Genomic DNA, 16,469 nt, shown 5'->3' with positions numbered 1-16,469 from the left:
TTTTTTTTTTGCGTGCGGAAATGATAGATTTATATGCAACTTTTTTTTAAATGCAGCTTTTTTTTTTATTTGAACAATTGAAATTTGGAACTCACTACCCGGAAATATTCGATCACTATCGTCCGATGAATTTCTGTGTGCGGTCGACAGCGGTTCACGTCCATGTTCATGTTGTTTTACGCTGCGTGCCTTTTTTCGATCTCTGTACGATCCCACTTTTCTCCTCATCCCCACCCTGCAATATAGCCCCAGCGGGGCTGCAGTATGTATAAATAAATAAGTAGTCACTGTATAGTTTCGTAAAATTTCAGACTACATGTTAAAAAAAAAAAAGAAGAAAAGTGATCGATGTCGACGAACTTTATCAAAACTTGGGATCGACCCCTAGTGAAAAATACACCAGCTCGAGGGCTGGTGTGACTTGATGTTACACCAGACTTTTTCACAGATGTGATTTGGGACGTTTTCTGGTGTGACACCAGACACCTGGTGTTCTGTTGTGACACCAGAAATCTGATGTGTGGGTATGACACCAGAAATCTGGTGTTCTGATGTTACATCAGAAATCTGGTGTTCTGGCGGGACATCAGGTTTTGTTGTAATATGATACCAGACCACTTGCTGACTGGGTGTTGCTTTACTCACAAAAAAGCATACAATGATAAGTTTGACAGCAACGCTGCTGCCATAATTACTTTATTCAAAAAAGCAAGAAAGCACAACAGTAAAGCTTCTGAAGCTTTACTGTTGTAGGGAGTTGGCCGTGATCAACTGGAGTTTGTCCGGAGCCACTGAACTGCGTCGAAGAACCGGACGCCCTGTCGTTCCGAAATTCTTGGCCTTTCAGCTTGCGGTTGACTCGTGTCTTAGTTACGCTGATCCGTTCCGCGTACCCCTTCGCACCATAAATTTCCTCTTCTAAGGCATCATGTTCGACAGATAGCTCGATCTCCTTGTCCAGCTCTTTCAGGGAAGCCTCCTTAAGTAGAAGAATATCAAATGTTTCTTCGAGCTCACCGATGTCGGTTGGATCCGTGGCCAGCAGACGCCAGTCTCGTTGATGATCTTTGTTGTGGCGGCTCGCAGGGTAATCCTCTTTCGCTTCAGGCGGTCGACGCCCTCCTCGCTCGTAGTAGGCATTTCGGCCCCAAAAACTGTAATAATTACTAGCTTCCTTTGTTTCTTTGCTACCAAACCAAGCTCGTCGGAAGTAAGGAAAGCGCACCAACACATCTTTTCGGCTTGGACTCACAAAGAAGACTTCTTTACTTTCTCAAACTTAAACAAGAATACCGGCGGAAAGGGAAAGAGAAACCCTCGAAGAGGCGAGCCGGCGAGCGCCCCAAGCTGCTCAAGGCCGCCCGGGAAAGTGCTCGGGACGAGGGGGACACTTCTTGAGCACAAAGGAGCCCGCCGCGGGGTCTCCGGCGACCACCAAGACGGGAGGAAACAAGGCACCCCGTCGGGGGACGGAGCGGCACACGAACTAATAGAAAACACGCGCGCGGACCGGGGGGAAGAGTCAACAAAACACAACTCTGGTGTCACATCAAACTGCGTGGTGTGCACACCAGGCTGCCTGGTCGGCGCATGAGTCCTTGTGATGTGACACCAGACTCTCTTGGTGTACCCATCAGGCTGATGTGCGGGTACACCAGCATTTCTGGCGGGCACGCCAGGCTGGTGTGCTCGATACATCAGCATCGCTGGTGGGCACACCAGACATTCTGGTGTCACATCAGGATTCTTTGATGTCACACCAGGATTGCCTGGTGTATTTTTCATTAGGGACGTTTTAAAAGGATGCGAACCAAACGTCTCAGTGTCTATAATAAGTGGCGCACTATATTTCCATGAGTCAGCAGCCACCGGTGTGCGTGAGCACACGAAACGAAACTGACGTCATCATATCCCAGGTGGCTGCTGGCTCGTTAAAGATCGTGCACCCATTTTATACACACTGAAATGCTTGGTTCAGCATCCCTTTAAGGATCATGACTTGTTCTGATATCGCGCCCTGTTATTGCAAAAACAACCGTTCTCTTTCTCTCTACCCCCCCCCCCCCCCCTTTTTTTTTTTCGCCAGGCCCCTTTCTCTCCGCCTAGAAAAAGAAAGAAAAAAGAAAGAAAAGACTTTGTCCACAACAAAGAAAACTGACAAAGCGAAACAGCTCCCAATGGTTTCCTAGGAAACGCAGGAGACAAGACTGCGAGACCGCCAACGTGCAAGTCATGACGATGCGGTGCCGCACCGTCTCGTTTTCTTTTTTTTTTTTTTTTTTTTTGCGGCAGGGAGGTTTTTTTTTATTTCGACGACAAAAGCCGAGTCTGTCCTTTGTCCAAACAAACTCTTTCGTTCTGCTGTAACTAAAAAAAAAAAAAAAAAAAAAAAAAAAAAAAAAAAACAACTTTTTTAGGTGACACGCATTGGAACATTTAAACACGTGGTGCCTCGCGCGCGAGTGAAAGTGCCTCACTTCCCCGTTCTTGGGGATCGTACATTACAAACGATACGGGGTAATACCCGTACAAGAGTTTCCTCGAAACAGACGCACACCGCACGCATTTTAAACCTTCTTATTCAAACGGAACATTGTCTCGTCACACGTACGGCGTACAAAGAAACGACAATGCGTAGCTTCCGCACGTAGTATTTCGCGGGTTCACTGTATTATTCCACAATAACGGCACGTACTTGCGGTTATTATCTTCAGATTATAGTCACTTTATTTAGAACGCACATTATGAATGCATATTATTAGCAGAATTAAATCTCACGTATAATTAGTTTGCCCCCCCCCCCCCACCCCCCCCCCCCCCCCATTGCTAAAAAAACAAAACAAAAAGACGAAACAGCACTGAAAACACATTATTAAGTTCTGTGCAGGTTTACCATAATTCCCCAATAACAGCGTAGTTTGCGGTTACTATGGTCAAATATATACACTCTATTAGAAATGAATACCATTAACAGTATTAATTACTACGTACAAATATTATGTTTTCAATATCTGTAAAAAAAACAACTTAAGAAAAATCGAAAACACTGTTAAAGTCTACCTACTGGGTTGCTAAGACATCTTAAAGAAAAACTACCCACGATAAAAGATGTAAAAAAAAGAGGTCGTTATTTCTTTGTTTTTCTTTGCTTACAATGGATCATTAATCGGTAGAGCTTACAAGGCTTAGCTGCTCACGATCACACAGGGTCGTTCTACGTGCTTTCAAGTGTGCCGCCATACAGATATTTACGTCGATTTAGTGCCCCTTAGAGAAAAGCGACATCGATCTTCCTGCAGCCCTCGCCGAAGAAACCAAACCATCGACTGAACGACGTCACCGCTCAGACGTAGCTCCAAGAACATCGACGAAAAACCGAGCGCGGACTTTTCCGCTCACAGTAGCAGCAGACGAAACATGAGTCACACGGAGTGATGACGTCACCAACGATCGACGAGCTCTCCATAGAGAGCCTACAGATCAGAGAGTTTCAAACTACCCGATCGGGGGGTCACGTGGTTTACGGGCAGCGTTTGGGACGCGAAGAACGCGTTGATCGTCTGCAAGCGTCTGGGTCTCTTCGCCACCCGCCAACGCAGCGCTTGCGCACTAGCGACCAATCGACGCAGGAGGCGTCCGCCATTAAATGGCAAACGCTCCCCGTGGCTTAAAGTTGTCCCATCTCTACATCCTACAGGCTCTCTACGTCCTCTACAGTCTTTGCGCGCACGCGTCACGTCGTCGTCTGCTCGCAGCAGACGACAAAAAAGATACCCGGCCGGCGAACCAAAACGGCTCAAGTTTCGACCGCGTTTCCCTTCGCGTGGTGGCCTAAAAAAAGAAAAGAAAAACACTTCATGAACGATGATCGGTGCCCTTTATACGCTCCAAGAAGACGCTAATAGTCTTCCAACTAATGATATACCAGCATGATACGGGTAATCAAGTCGAAAGAGATAAAGAAGGCCGCAGGGTCGAAGCGTACGCGGAACGAAATCACTTCATCGCGGCAGTGGAATGAAACGACTACTGAATCGTGACTAGGGATCATGCGAACTTCTTTCGAAAACTGGAGTTTCGACTAACTCGGCGAACCTTCGCACTATTAAAAAAAATTCGATAGTTTTTACAACGCTGTTGCCGACACACGCACACACACACAAAATCCGAAACTTGGGAAAGGAGTAATTTACAAACTAGTACATTTTATATCTCGTAAAACCATTACCAATGTTTCTACAATATAAAAAAAAAACATTGTGTGTTGAATATGTGAAACGGTCTAGCATGATATTAGATGTTTATCATCGTTAAACAGGAGGCCTAGACTATTCAGCCAGACGTCGACGTTTACGGCGCTCTTCATCGAATAATTTAACGCTTGACTTCCGTATAAAAAAATTATGAAGGTAACACAAAGAAGGGGACGGAAAACAATGACTTGACATGTGTACACTTGGCATGATAAACCTGGTAATCTTCCAGAATCTTCTAACTCACTTCTTTCCAACTCCTCGCGTACCTCTCCTCCTCAATCCACCTATGGTCACATGACCTCCCCGTTAACCAATCGGCGTCGAGCACCTCGGTCCCCCTCTCCCACCCGTCGACCAATCAGCGCCGAGCCCCGCGGCCACGCTTTTATACAGGCTTCACGAAAGGTGAACAACCGGCGAAACGTTTCAAGTTAAAAGCAAAAATACGTAATTGGCCTTTTTCCAGTAAGTTTCTGCGCATGCGTATACCCTATCCACTGAGCCTGTTCGCCCACTGTCAATCATAGTATGACACCTGAGAGTATGGTGCAGAAAAATTAATAAACTTTCACGTCGATGATTATCACCAGCCCGCCTGCCCACCCTGTTCTTTAGTTCCCACTGTCGCCGTTTTAATAGGGCTCCATCTCGTGCGACTAACATTAAATACCCATCTACCCGTCTTTTTTTTTTTGTTTTTTTACAAATATTTTTGAGCATTTGTATAATGGGGAATAAAAAGTAGTGAAAAGTGATACAGCGGCACAATGCCAATGCGATCTGACGAGCGGAGGTGCCCTCCAATTGCAGTTCGCAGAAATCTTTTCAGAAGGCGCTCATTGCTCAGAAAGAGGTACATTTTAATTTTGAACTTGGAGTGGAGAGCGTGCTGGTAGAGATAATATAAATAAGGGGCACGGAAACACAATCGTCTTGCCCGTCCTTGTGTTTTGTGTTCTTCCCATTATTTATACTTGTAAGGCGAAGGTTGGGCTAGCTGGTACGACACATTTGAGAATTAAGTCTTCCTTCATCTGATCTCTCGTCCTTTGCGCTGTTTTAATTCTCAAGTACATGTTGAGGCCTTGCATAGGGAGGCATGTCGGGCTGCCCTCCATTTGTATTTCGCAGACAACTCCCTAGACGACGCCCGTTTCTCGAAAAAAAAAGTTCATTCTAACACTTGAGTTATGTTATTAACGTAAAACAATACAACACATGTTTTTTTTTGTTTTTTTTTTCTAAACTAGGTGGCGTTTTATCTTGTTTTCAAATCTTCGTGCATGCGCACAAAAATCACTCTTTTTTTTTCTTTTTTGCCGAACTTTGCGACATTATAGAAGTTCGAAGAAGGTCGTCGAAACGTCGAACTCGAAGCACGGCAAGGTTCGTGGCAATCCCTAATCGTCACTCAGCATTAATCCTGACCCGCTATATTATTGGACCGCCGATGACGCCGTTAATAACGGGGCAACGCCGTCATTAGGACTTTCCCCGGCGACCGAACACCACCACCTCCAGAAGACAAGGCCTGGCGGAACCGCCAGCGTGATTCGCACGCGTCTCCCCAACGAGCACGCGCTGATGCACAACTCTCGTCAAGATTCAGCGCCCCTTTGCCAACGATGACGTCAATTTACAGGCATGTACAGGCCTTGTGTTCTAGAGGTGGTATTGGACCGAACGCCGGCACCGCTGCGGAGCGAACGAGTTCTTCGCCAAACTGGTCGCACCGCATTCTATACTTGCCCGGCGCGGAACACTTTCTACAGCGCTGCTCGCCAAGCGATCGGAGACTGACCCGTCGGGTCAAGCGCTCAACGACGCTCTCTTTTGTTTGCTGCTCGTTTGTGTGTCTTGCCTTCCAAGTCTTCTCTCCATTCCAAAGAACAAAAACAATACAACGTAAGAGTTGTGTTTTCTTCTCTCTATAGCCGGCACAGAGGGAAGAGTGCTGTTGTAGGAAAATTGAGACGGCCCGCAACGTGACAAAGCGCCCGTGAAATACCGAACAATGCACACCTCTCCCTCGCCGGCGCGTTAAAAACTTCTCCGCGAGTTTATTGTTTATTATTGTTATTCTTATTACCATGTTTTCGAGGAGGCGCGATGCTTAAAATAACCCCCTAGTGTCGCATACTTTTTATTAATTTTTTTTTTCGAGTTCAAAAACTAAACGGCCTTTCCTTGTGCTGCGTGAGAATGGTGTAGGGCAGGGCCTTTTGCCTCCATGCGTATACGCAAATAGAGGTCGACAAACGGGTCTACCATTTATTTCTTTCGAACGAGCAACCGCAAGAAGGCAACACGCGCATTTCCTGGCCAAAGAGGTAGCGGTGTATCGATACGGCAACGACGAGGAACGAAATTGATCGAGGCTTTCGTGTATCGATAGAATATTCTTGCGGAGGAAATAGGAATGTTGCTACGTTGAGGAAGATACTGAAATCAACAAATAACGGTTTATTTAAGGAATAAACAGATAGACTCTTTTGTAACAGATATGGACAATAAATGTTGGGGGAGGACTCGACTTCCCCTACGGTCCTCACCGGCCACACCTCCAGCGGGTGCCCCGACCACAGCCCAACTCGACAAACAAGGATCCACACAAAGGCGGGCGTGCCGAACTCCTCCACAGCCGTCCCAAGTTTGCGAGTTAGCGGGCAGAAGACTCCACAGCCGAAAGGGATAGGACGTGCAGGTTGCCCTCCAGAGGCAGGGTGATGTTCACGGCTTAGTGTTCGGGTTGGATGGATAATACGTTTATTGGCTGGTGGGCCCCAAGGTAGGCAGGGGGATGAGGAAGGGGGGAGGGGGGGGGGGGGGGAGTGATGGGTGATGATGATTAGATCAACCTACCGACCCGGAGGATCGGAGGAAGTCGCTTCCTCTGGCAGCTGCTTATATTGGGTTTAGCAGCATTCTGGAGCCATCAGCGAACCAATCCCTGAGGGTTTTCTTAGCACCACAATCAAAAGGCTCGGATCCCAAAGCAAACATGAGCGTGACAAAAACAAACGCGTACACGAGACGAAACACATTTCGAAGGAAGCTCGCGAGATCAGTTAAAACGGGACAAAGCACGTACGAAGGCACGATCACAAGACCAGGCGCGGTATACACAAAAAGTAAGTAACCAAAAGAAAGTACGCGAGCGCATGAACAACAAAACAAATCTATATGGTACCAAAAGCAAACCCCTACTCAACACGTGGAAGCCATTCCAAAATTCCCCGAACCCGGCTCTTTTCGGTTAACCGCTGCCGACGACAGGCAGGACGGTCTGTGGACCAGGGGGCCGTACACGTGTCAAAGAAAGACACGGGACCGTGCCACTTGATACTCGGAGCGGGGGGGTCTTTGCGAACCACCTCGAAGGAAAGCCCTCAACCGCCTCGCGGAGGCGACCAGCGGCCGACTACACTGGAGAACCCGCGGAGGGACCCCCAAAACAAAGCAAAAATAAAACGAAGTCGCGAAGGCATAACTTCGCAACAATATAGCCCACTACATACAATTTTTTTTAAACTTATTATTAGCGTTTGACGTTGGGTGTATGCCTCGAATTCTCCCCCAACAGCCGTAATTTCGCCCAGTGGATCGTTTTAATAGTCGGCGAATCGGCTGGGCTATACGTTTCGCGTAGAGTTTGACCCCGCAGACAACGTTACGAGCCCGCGGAGACAATCAAGCGAGCGGGGCCAAAAATGCAACGTCACGGCGCTCCCGGTCTTCGCTCGTTTGCCATCGCCGACCAAACCAATCACGTGTAAACTGTAAATCCAAAAACAATCCTGCACTTTTTTTTTTTTTTGCCCGCACGTGATGGGTTAAGTTGTCCGTAGCAGACGCAGAAAGGCGACGAGCGGTGTGACCGTGCACGTTTGGAGCCGCTTGAAGAGCGTCGGCTGCATTCGGAAATATAATAAAGAAACAAAGGGTGTGTGCGTGCGTATATCCATGCAGGTATGTATGTGTCTGTTATGTATGTGTGTGTTTTCCGGAATATATATACGAAAAATAGACTTTAGAATGGTGCGAATTGACAGATGTTAAGGCTCCAATCCACGCCGTGAAGTGGTCGGACAGCGAAGCTGTGCTATCACCCGCAATGATTGCCCACTGCACGATAGTAGACCCTCTTTATGGCAAACGCCACCAGGTGGTGCTCCAGTCTGACGCCCCGCAGAACTTCCGCTTGAACAGAGGCCACCTTAATACCTTCGTTTGAAATGTGGATGAAACGTTTAACCCACAATTTTCCGGCTGAACGTAAAAAAAAAAAAACCGAGAGAGTACGAGATCCGTTAAAATGTTTCGAGTATTCTCGTAAAGGAACTTGCTTTCTCCAAGATGTAATATTGTACAGCCAAAGGCCCTCGTCAAATCTCCAACTTTGTTGTCCGCGTAGCCTTAATGCATTTTAGCACCGGCGACATAAGCGAGCTCAACAGGCTTTCAAAGACGGTGCGATCGGAAGTTTTAGACACAAGTGGCAGTTCATGTTCGTACACGGCAAAAGGGTCTATATCAAATGATTGACGAAAGAAAAGTGAATGCGTTCTACCAAACTTTTTTTTTTTATATATGAAATGCTTCGGTACGCTGCCGTTGCCGCGCAGCTTATGCAACCGCAATCTTTACCGAGAAACGCATGCGGGGAACGCTACGTGCTTCCCACTGTTAGCGGGGCTAGTGACGTCACTCCCCACTTCGTACTCTGCCGTTGCCGCGGCAGCTTATGCAACCGCAATCTTTACCGAGAAACGCATGCGGAGAGCGCTACGTGCTTATCTTCCATCACGTGGTTTGGACACTTGTGGGTTTTCTTATTGAAACAAGTGTCAAAACCACACGATAAGAGATAAGGCGGGCGCGTGGGTTTACTGTCGACTAATTCATCTGTCGACGGACACGAAAAAAAACCTGACCAACGTGTAATATACAGCTTCACTGCAAAAAAAAAAAAAAAAAAAAAAAGAAGAGTGGTTACACGGCGGCGTCATGGGGACGACATGGACAAAATATCGGTCCTCCGCCGTTTCTTCCAGCGTGGCACACGTGGTTCTAGTTCAACACATGGCCCCTGGGCGTGTGTAGATATCAGACCTTCCCCGTAGCCACCAGCCACCAGGCGGGGGCGTGGTAACTCCCGAAAAACGCGAGCTCCTGTTCTCTTGTTTTTTTTTTTCTTTTTTTTTTTTTTTTTTTTCCTTTAGCGGAAGTTTGGTTTTGACGGGGAGTGGAAGTCTTAAAAATGGCTAAAGATCTGCTCGCTTGGAGCCATGGCGCGAATACCCGTTCTCGGTCTCGCCCTATCTCGGGGTGTTGGGTTTCGGAAGCACACACACACATCGAGTTTCGGGTTCCACCGCGGGGTGAGACATGGGAGTTCTTGAACTTGGCTACACTTGTACACTCCGTTTACCCCACAACCTGACAGTGTGGTGGGAACTACGTGCTCGACGGACCAACCTACCACCACCCTTTCATCACCCCCTGTCCCCTCGCTCTCAGCGAGGCAAGGGCGTGGTCACGTGAGGAAACAGAAACAGGGTCATGTGACTGGTCCAAGGAGCACCTAGCTTCCACCACGCTGTCAACTAGGGGGTAAGTATAAAAAGTAAGGGCGCAAACGAGCTGGTGTACATTGCACATGGTTGAAAAAACCCCGAGACTGCGGGTAAACGACACAACACTAAAGAGTCTCTGTAGAGACTCTTTAGTGTTGTGTCGTTTACCCGCAGTCTCGGGTTTTTTTCAACCATGGGTAAGTATATGGATGTCACGAACCTCTGTCAAACCTCGCGATTCGACCGGTTCTCTAATCCTTCGAACTTTTGACAGAAATCGACTAAGTTCGACTTTTTAAACAACGCTGCCCAACTTCGACATACAAAAAAAAAAAAAAAAGAAATATATATATATATATATATATATATATATATATATATATATATATACATATATATATATATACATTGGGGGGAAGTGCGGGGGGGGGGGGGGGCGGTAGAAAAAAATTTAAGTTATGCGTTTTAAGCAATAATTACTACCAAGGATAGAAGCTTTTCATGATTTAGTTAGCTTTTAAAGAAAACAATATATACTGCAACAACCTGGCCTCTTTCACAGTAATGTCTATTTGGTGACATAAAAAAAAGAAAGAAAAGGAACATTCAGCTAGCTTATCGGCGGGGAAAAAAAAAAAAGATCCGTTGTACCATTCCTTTCTAATGACCCTTATCGCAGAGTTATGCGCGATTACGCGGGCGAAAAGAAAGGCGAATCCAAGAAAGCGTGAACAATGTAAATTCCCTTCAAAATTTGAAGCCACAATTAAGTTTACAGATTAACGAGAGGAAGGAATTGTGTGGGAAGCTGAGCGGGCACAAAGAAACTAACCTGCAAACAAAGAACACACACAAAAAAAAAAAAATTAAGAGTACCAGTTTACGTTCGGTCAGTGCGCCCTTTCACACTAGAGGGTTTTAGGGAACCTTGTCTGCGCATCCGATATGGTGCGAACTGCGCATGCGCGAATTTTCTGCAGCAGCGCATGCGCAGCACGATACAACAAAATCAGTAAAAAAAAAAACACACACACACACACACACAATGGAAAGTTGTAGGTATTGTTACACTTCGTTTCACCCCATAGCCGACTCCATTTGACGCTACCAGCTGACGAGACCAACCCAACAGCGTCAAAGGAGCACAAGGATGGACTTGGTCGTGTTCCTGCACGCGTTCTATCTGCAGAATTCATCGCGTACGGGGAAGGCCCAATGACTAGCGCTTTTGACACTCTTTGATTGGTTGGTGTTAGCTCGTGGCGTCGGATGCGTCTCGACTCGAGGTGGAACGAAGCATACGGGAAGAAAGATACTGGCTGTCTACCAACTTCAACAATTTGGAAACCTCGTCCAAAGTTGCGAAACAATCAAATTGAGCTTTGTACGCATTCCACCACGGGGCACAGGCAGTGGCGTAGCCAGGATTTCATTTCGGGAGGGGTTCAACGGCTTTTCTTCCCCCCCCCCCCCCCCCCACCCCCCCGTGTGTTCGTCTTATTATGTTTACATTGGTTTGATTGAACTGTGTATTTCAGTGAGGATAGTTTGTCGTATTTTGCGTTGAAATTGCCATCCTTCACCCCACAAATATTTTGAAATATCCGTTCTCTATATATCTGAGATCAAGTTCCGCATCCCATCGACTTAACATGAATTAAGCAATATTGCATATTTTATTAATCTGAGCATTTTCTACCCCACAAACAATGTTTCCGAAAGCCTGTAAGTTGGAGATGGTCCGTGCTCCCCCGTTGCTCCGTGCCTCGTGCAAAACCGACTGCGTGAGCGGGGCAGCGAGCGGGCCCCGTTGGGGAGGGAATGGGGGGGGGGGGGGGGGGTAGCTTTGGCATTACGGGAGGGGTTTCGACCCCCCAAACCCCCCCTCTGCCTACGCCACTGGGCACAGGGTATTTTCCCTTAAACCAGTCACGATCTTGACAAACAGGAATTAAGCTATCAGATATGCTGTTTTCGCCTTCGACAAGTTTGGTCGCATTTCAATAAAATCACACCGAAAAAATTAATCTTACTTAATTTAAACGCCTTTTTTAATTTTTTTTTTATTCGCAAGGATTGTTTGGGGCGTTATCTTGTATCTAGAACCGGCTGTAACAACGAACTCCTAAGTAACTTCCTCGGCGAACAAAAAATATATAAAAATTTTCTTCTTCGAGAATTGGACGCATAATCCGGGAAACCGTCTAGCTGCAACGCGGAACATTTAAAAATGGCGGCTTCACCCCAACTCCGCACGCAGAAAAAAAAACCCCAAAACCTGACAGTTCCTTTCACGATCACAAGAGCCCCCAGCTTAGCTCGCATACGCATATACATACACGCACACAAGTCGAGCTAACCTTTCAACCGCAATAAAAACGAAGCAAACAGAAGACTTCCGTTTCGTCCATTCTATTTTTACGACTCGCCTCCCGTCACCCAGTTTCTTCCTCCCTCGCTAGTCACACCGCCTATTTCTTTTCTTTTTAACGATTATCGCTATTTTGGAAGCCCAAAATAAGACGGTGGGCATGGTGGCGGTTCCGCCGCAATATATTAAAAAAAAAAAAAAAAAAAAAGTAACAAAATGTGTTCGGCAAGCACCACCTGTTAGTAGCCCTCATCCATCCTAGAGATGTGGCGGAACTGCCGGGTTAGACTCCGCTCTAGTTCTCCAACTTTCAACTCTAAGTTCGATAGAAGTACGACTTCCATACGCATGCCCGTAAACTATACGATGTCCGTTTCCGACTAGTGTGTTTAGAGCCCTACTCCGCGCATACGTCGAAAGCGGCCACGACACGGCGACACATTGCGTCGCCGTTTCGTAACGCGAGTGTCGCTGCCATCGCGGCGTCCCTAATGTCCCTGAATAAGAAAGGTAGCGACATCTTCTCCCTCCTCCTCTGACACGCACACCTTTTATCTTTGTGTTTTGCTCTTTTACACCCACGTGTCGATTGTAGCGCCGCCTGGATCGCTCCAAGATGTCAGACGGCCTTCCTATACTTGAGTCAGAGCACAGTCAAAGACTGAAAGACACGCAAAATACATACACAAAGGCTCAAAAGCGCACCGTCACGGTCTACCAGCCTCGAAGAATGTCCTCAAAGAAACACGGTGAAAGCCGTGACGTAGCACAGTAGGCGTTATTTGATTGGCGGAATGAGCTCGTGGCTTGCACTGTACTCCGACAGCATAGGCATTCCTTCTTCCTCCTTCTCCCACACTCTTATTGTTATATTTTGCTCTTTCACGCTCGCGCGTCGACGGTAGCGCCGCCTGGATCGCTCCAAGATAGCAGGCGGCATTCTTCAAAGGATGTCGCTACTTTTCCGTATACAGGGGCTTTAGGCGTCCCGTCCCAACTCCTGGCTCCCGAAGTTTCCGTGGGCTGTCAAACGGGAGAGCTAGGAGCAGCAGAACAGGCGTCTGCCGCGTTCATTACCGCTGCTGTGACGCCGCCAGGATCGCGGTCGGCGACAGCGTGACCCTTCTATGACGTCATCGGACGAAAATCGAGGGACCACTTTTTTGGACGCGGCAATTAAGATACTGGCGGAGGAGGGATGCATCATTTAAACGAGCTATCCAAATGATTGAAAGCTGATATACGTCTCCTTTTATATCGTGGAAACATAGATAACCATATTCTCCAAAAACAGAGACCGAATATTTCGTACAAAAACGTTTTTCGCTCACAATATTTTGATTTTTTTTTTTTTTTTTTTTTTTTTTTTTGTGGAAGTCAGGCAACGCTGTTCAAGAAATCGAAACTTCGTCGAATTTCGCCCGAGGTTCGACAGCAAGATACTCGACACGCAAACACTCTTTTTCAAGTAACCAAAATTATTGGGTTCCTCGCGGAGCGTTATAAATTTTCCCCGTTTATTTGGAGAATTAAGATAACTGCATGTGAATTTATGGTAACGCATTTTGTTATTTTATCAAATCATTCGCGTTTCAACGCAAAAAAAAAAAAAAAAACGTTTTTTTTTTTTTTTGACAAACAACGAACTTGATTCAATTCGATCCGATTCGATCCGGTTCGATCCGATTCGATCCGATCCGATCCGATCCGATCCGATCCGATCCGACCCGATCCGATCCGGCCCGGCCTTATCCGCACCAAACTCTCTAAAGATACAGGCCGTCAATTCGACTGTGGAAACGACATCTATCGCTCTGTTGTGATGCCACACGTTTATACAACCAGGCTCGTGTTCCGCCTTTGTTTGCATTGAGGCCGCGAAAGTTGTTGATGCCAAAACGTATATTAAAAAATTTGTTCTCTTTTTTCTTTTTAGTTGGCGCGGACGAAGTTGAAGTTATGCACACCGAATGGTATCATGGGACGTGCCTTACTATACCTCAATAAAGAAAGCGAAAAAAATAAATAAAGAAGGGACAAATTGAGAAGACATGGCCCAGAGGGCGCCGCCGCGCTTAAAACCCGACCCCGCCCACTTTCCCACGTTTCCGCCGAAGGAGACAGAGAAAGAGGTAAAAAAAAAAAGTCAAAGAAAACGAAGAAGAAAGAAACTGCAGATAGAAAAGAAAAAATACAGACGGAAAACACGTGCCAAACAAACAAGCGAGAAAATAAAACTCCAGAAAAAATGTTCAAACAAGCAACCGCAGCTGGCGGCTTCCCAAAAAGTAAACAACCTACGAGGTACCAAGGAGTCTTCCAAGAAGAGAGAAAAGAAAAGGAAAGACGAACTCAATGAAAACAACACGCCGCTATAACGAGACCAACAGCATTCATACGCGAACATAAAAAAAAGCAAATGGCGGCCGAGTTGTTCGCCCCCGCACCAACTGTGCGAGTTGCGTGCACGGTGGCGAGCTTCTAACTGGAGGCGGCGAAGAAAAGCCCGTCGAGATGAGAAAGGCCGAGTACCCTCCGAGAAACGGAATAAAAGACGCGGGAAGACAACGATGAGGTAACTGCTCAAGGCTAGCCGGTGGGTCTCCCATTCCCATCCCACGCATGTACACATACACCGCACACACACCAACACACACAGAAACACGCCTGAGCGCGTTGGAGCTGAGGAAACGAACCGTCCATATTCTATAAAGGCACGGGACGCTTTTTGAGAATCTTCTAATTCGGGGAACTGTCCGTCCCTCCCTGCGCGCATTCCCCCACCAAAATGTAACGGGAAAATGAAACGTCGCGTGAACGGACGTCACGTGACATCGGATCACGTGGGGCACCACGACGTGACGTCAATTTCTCGTCTAAATGTAGCGGGAAAACGGACGTCACGTTGACATCGGGGCGCGTGGCACCATGCATGACGCGACGCCGTGACGTCAAAGTTTCTCGTACCGACGTACGAGAAACAGATTGACGAACCTCTCGCCACGCTCTAACCGCTTCGTGTATTCGACGACCGAAAGGTTACAGCTCCCGTCGTTACCGATGCTTCGTTCTCGCCAATGGCTCACCCGTGTCGTACCGGTGTCAGCGTCACGGTGACGTTAACGGTTCATTCGCACGTTTCATTCTGACCGCGAGTACATCCGCGCTTAGTACGAAACCTAACCATACCTAAGTGACTCGCGGTCGTATCGCAGTATACCGTCTTTGTCGGACCGTAAATCCAAACAAATTTCAGTTTATAAAAAAAATGTTTTTTCATAAAAATGTTTGATCGAAAATTGGCCGAACAAAAAGGTTTTCTTTAGACTCCGTGCCTAGTGCGCACGTGGAAAGTCTTAATGCACGGCACACTTTGCCAGGCGCCTGCATTAGTAGCTCACAATGAAGCTTAAGTGTACCCTACGTAAATCATTACTAACATACTGTCATTCACAAAATCTGTCACTCCTGGTTATAAATTATAATGAACAAAAAATTTTCAACATGTCAGCGGGCTAGAGTTAGGCAAATACCATAGTCAAACAATAAACATAAACGTCCGAAACTCAAAGGGGGGGGGGGGGGGGGGGGCTTTTTGATGTATTAGAAGTTCGAGCGCGGAAAGCACCACTTTCCCCTTTTCCTGCTTCCACCGCTATTTCTCCTTCCTCTTATCCCTCTTCCCAAAAGAGCTGGACAGCGGTCGTTAGGACGCCGTTTCGAATGAATTGTTCGTTGAAAATTTTGAAAGAGCTGTTGCGTCTGTGCGTCCTCTCCCCCCCCCCCCCCCCCTTTTTTTTTTTCGCGTTTACTTTTTTTTCGGGTGTATAGCTTTTTACCAACACGCTCGTTTATTTGTTAATGCAAAGAAACGGCATATTCAAACTGGCTCACGTAGAACCGCACCTCTAGCGGAGAAAACATAAACTCGACCAGGAATTCCACTAAATTCGCTTAAAGGACGTCACAACTTTTTTTTTTTTTTTTTCGTTTTTTTGTTTTGCGTGTTGTAGGTGTTTCCCGAACTCCCAAGTTCCTTCGGAGATGCGTTTAGCTTTCCCTCACTGCTCGTTTTCCTTATTTTCCTCCTCCTCCTCCCTCTCCCGTTCTGCAGTTCCCGTAATGACATTTCTGCTCAGAAATGCGGAGGCCCGCAAGACATTTCTGGCGAGGCAATATAGCACGACAAAACACAAAAGGACAGCCTACAACCAATACTACATACAGCGCTCCGTTTCCCCTTAAAATGGACCGCGTCGGAAGGCT

The sequence above is a fragment of the Ixodes scapularis genome, unplaced genomic scaffold (assembly GCF_016920785.2).
Source record: "Ixodes scapularis isolate PalLabHiFi unplaced genomic scaffold, ASM1692078v2 PGA_scaffold12__126_contigs__length_90152505, whole genome shotgun sequence".
NCBI lineage: Eukaryota > Metazoa > Arthropoda > Arachnida > Ixodida > Ixodidae > Ixodes > Ixodes scapularis.
Note: the sequence above shows the minus strand (reverse complement) of the source record.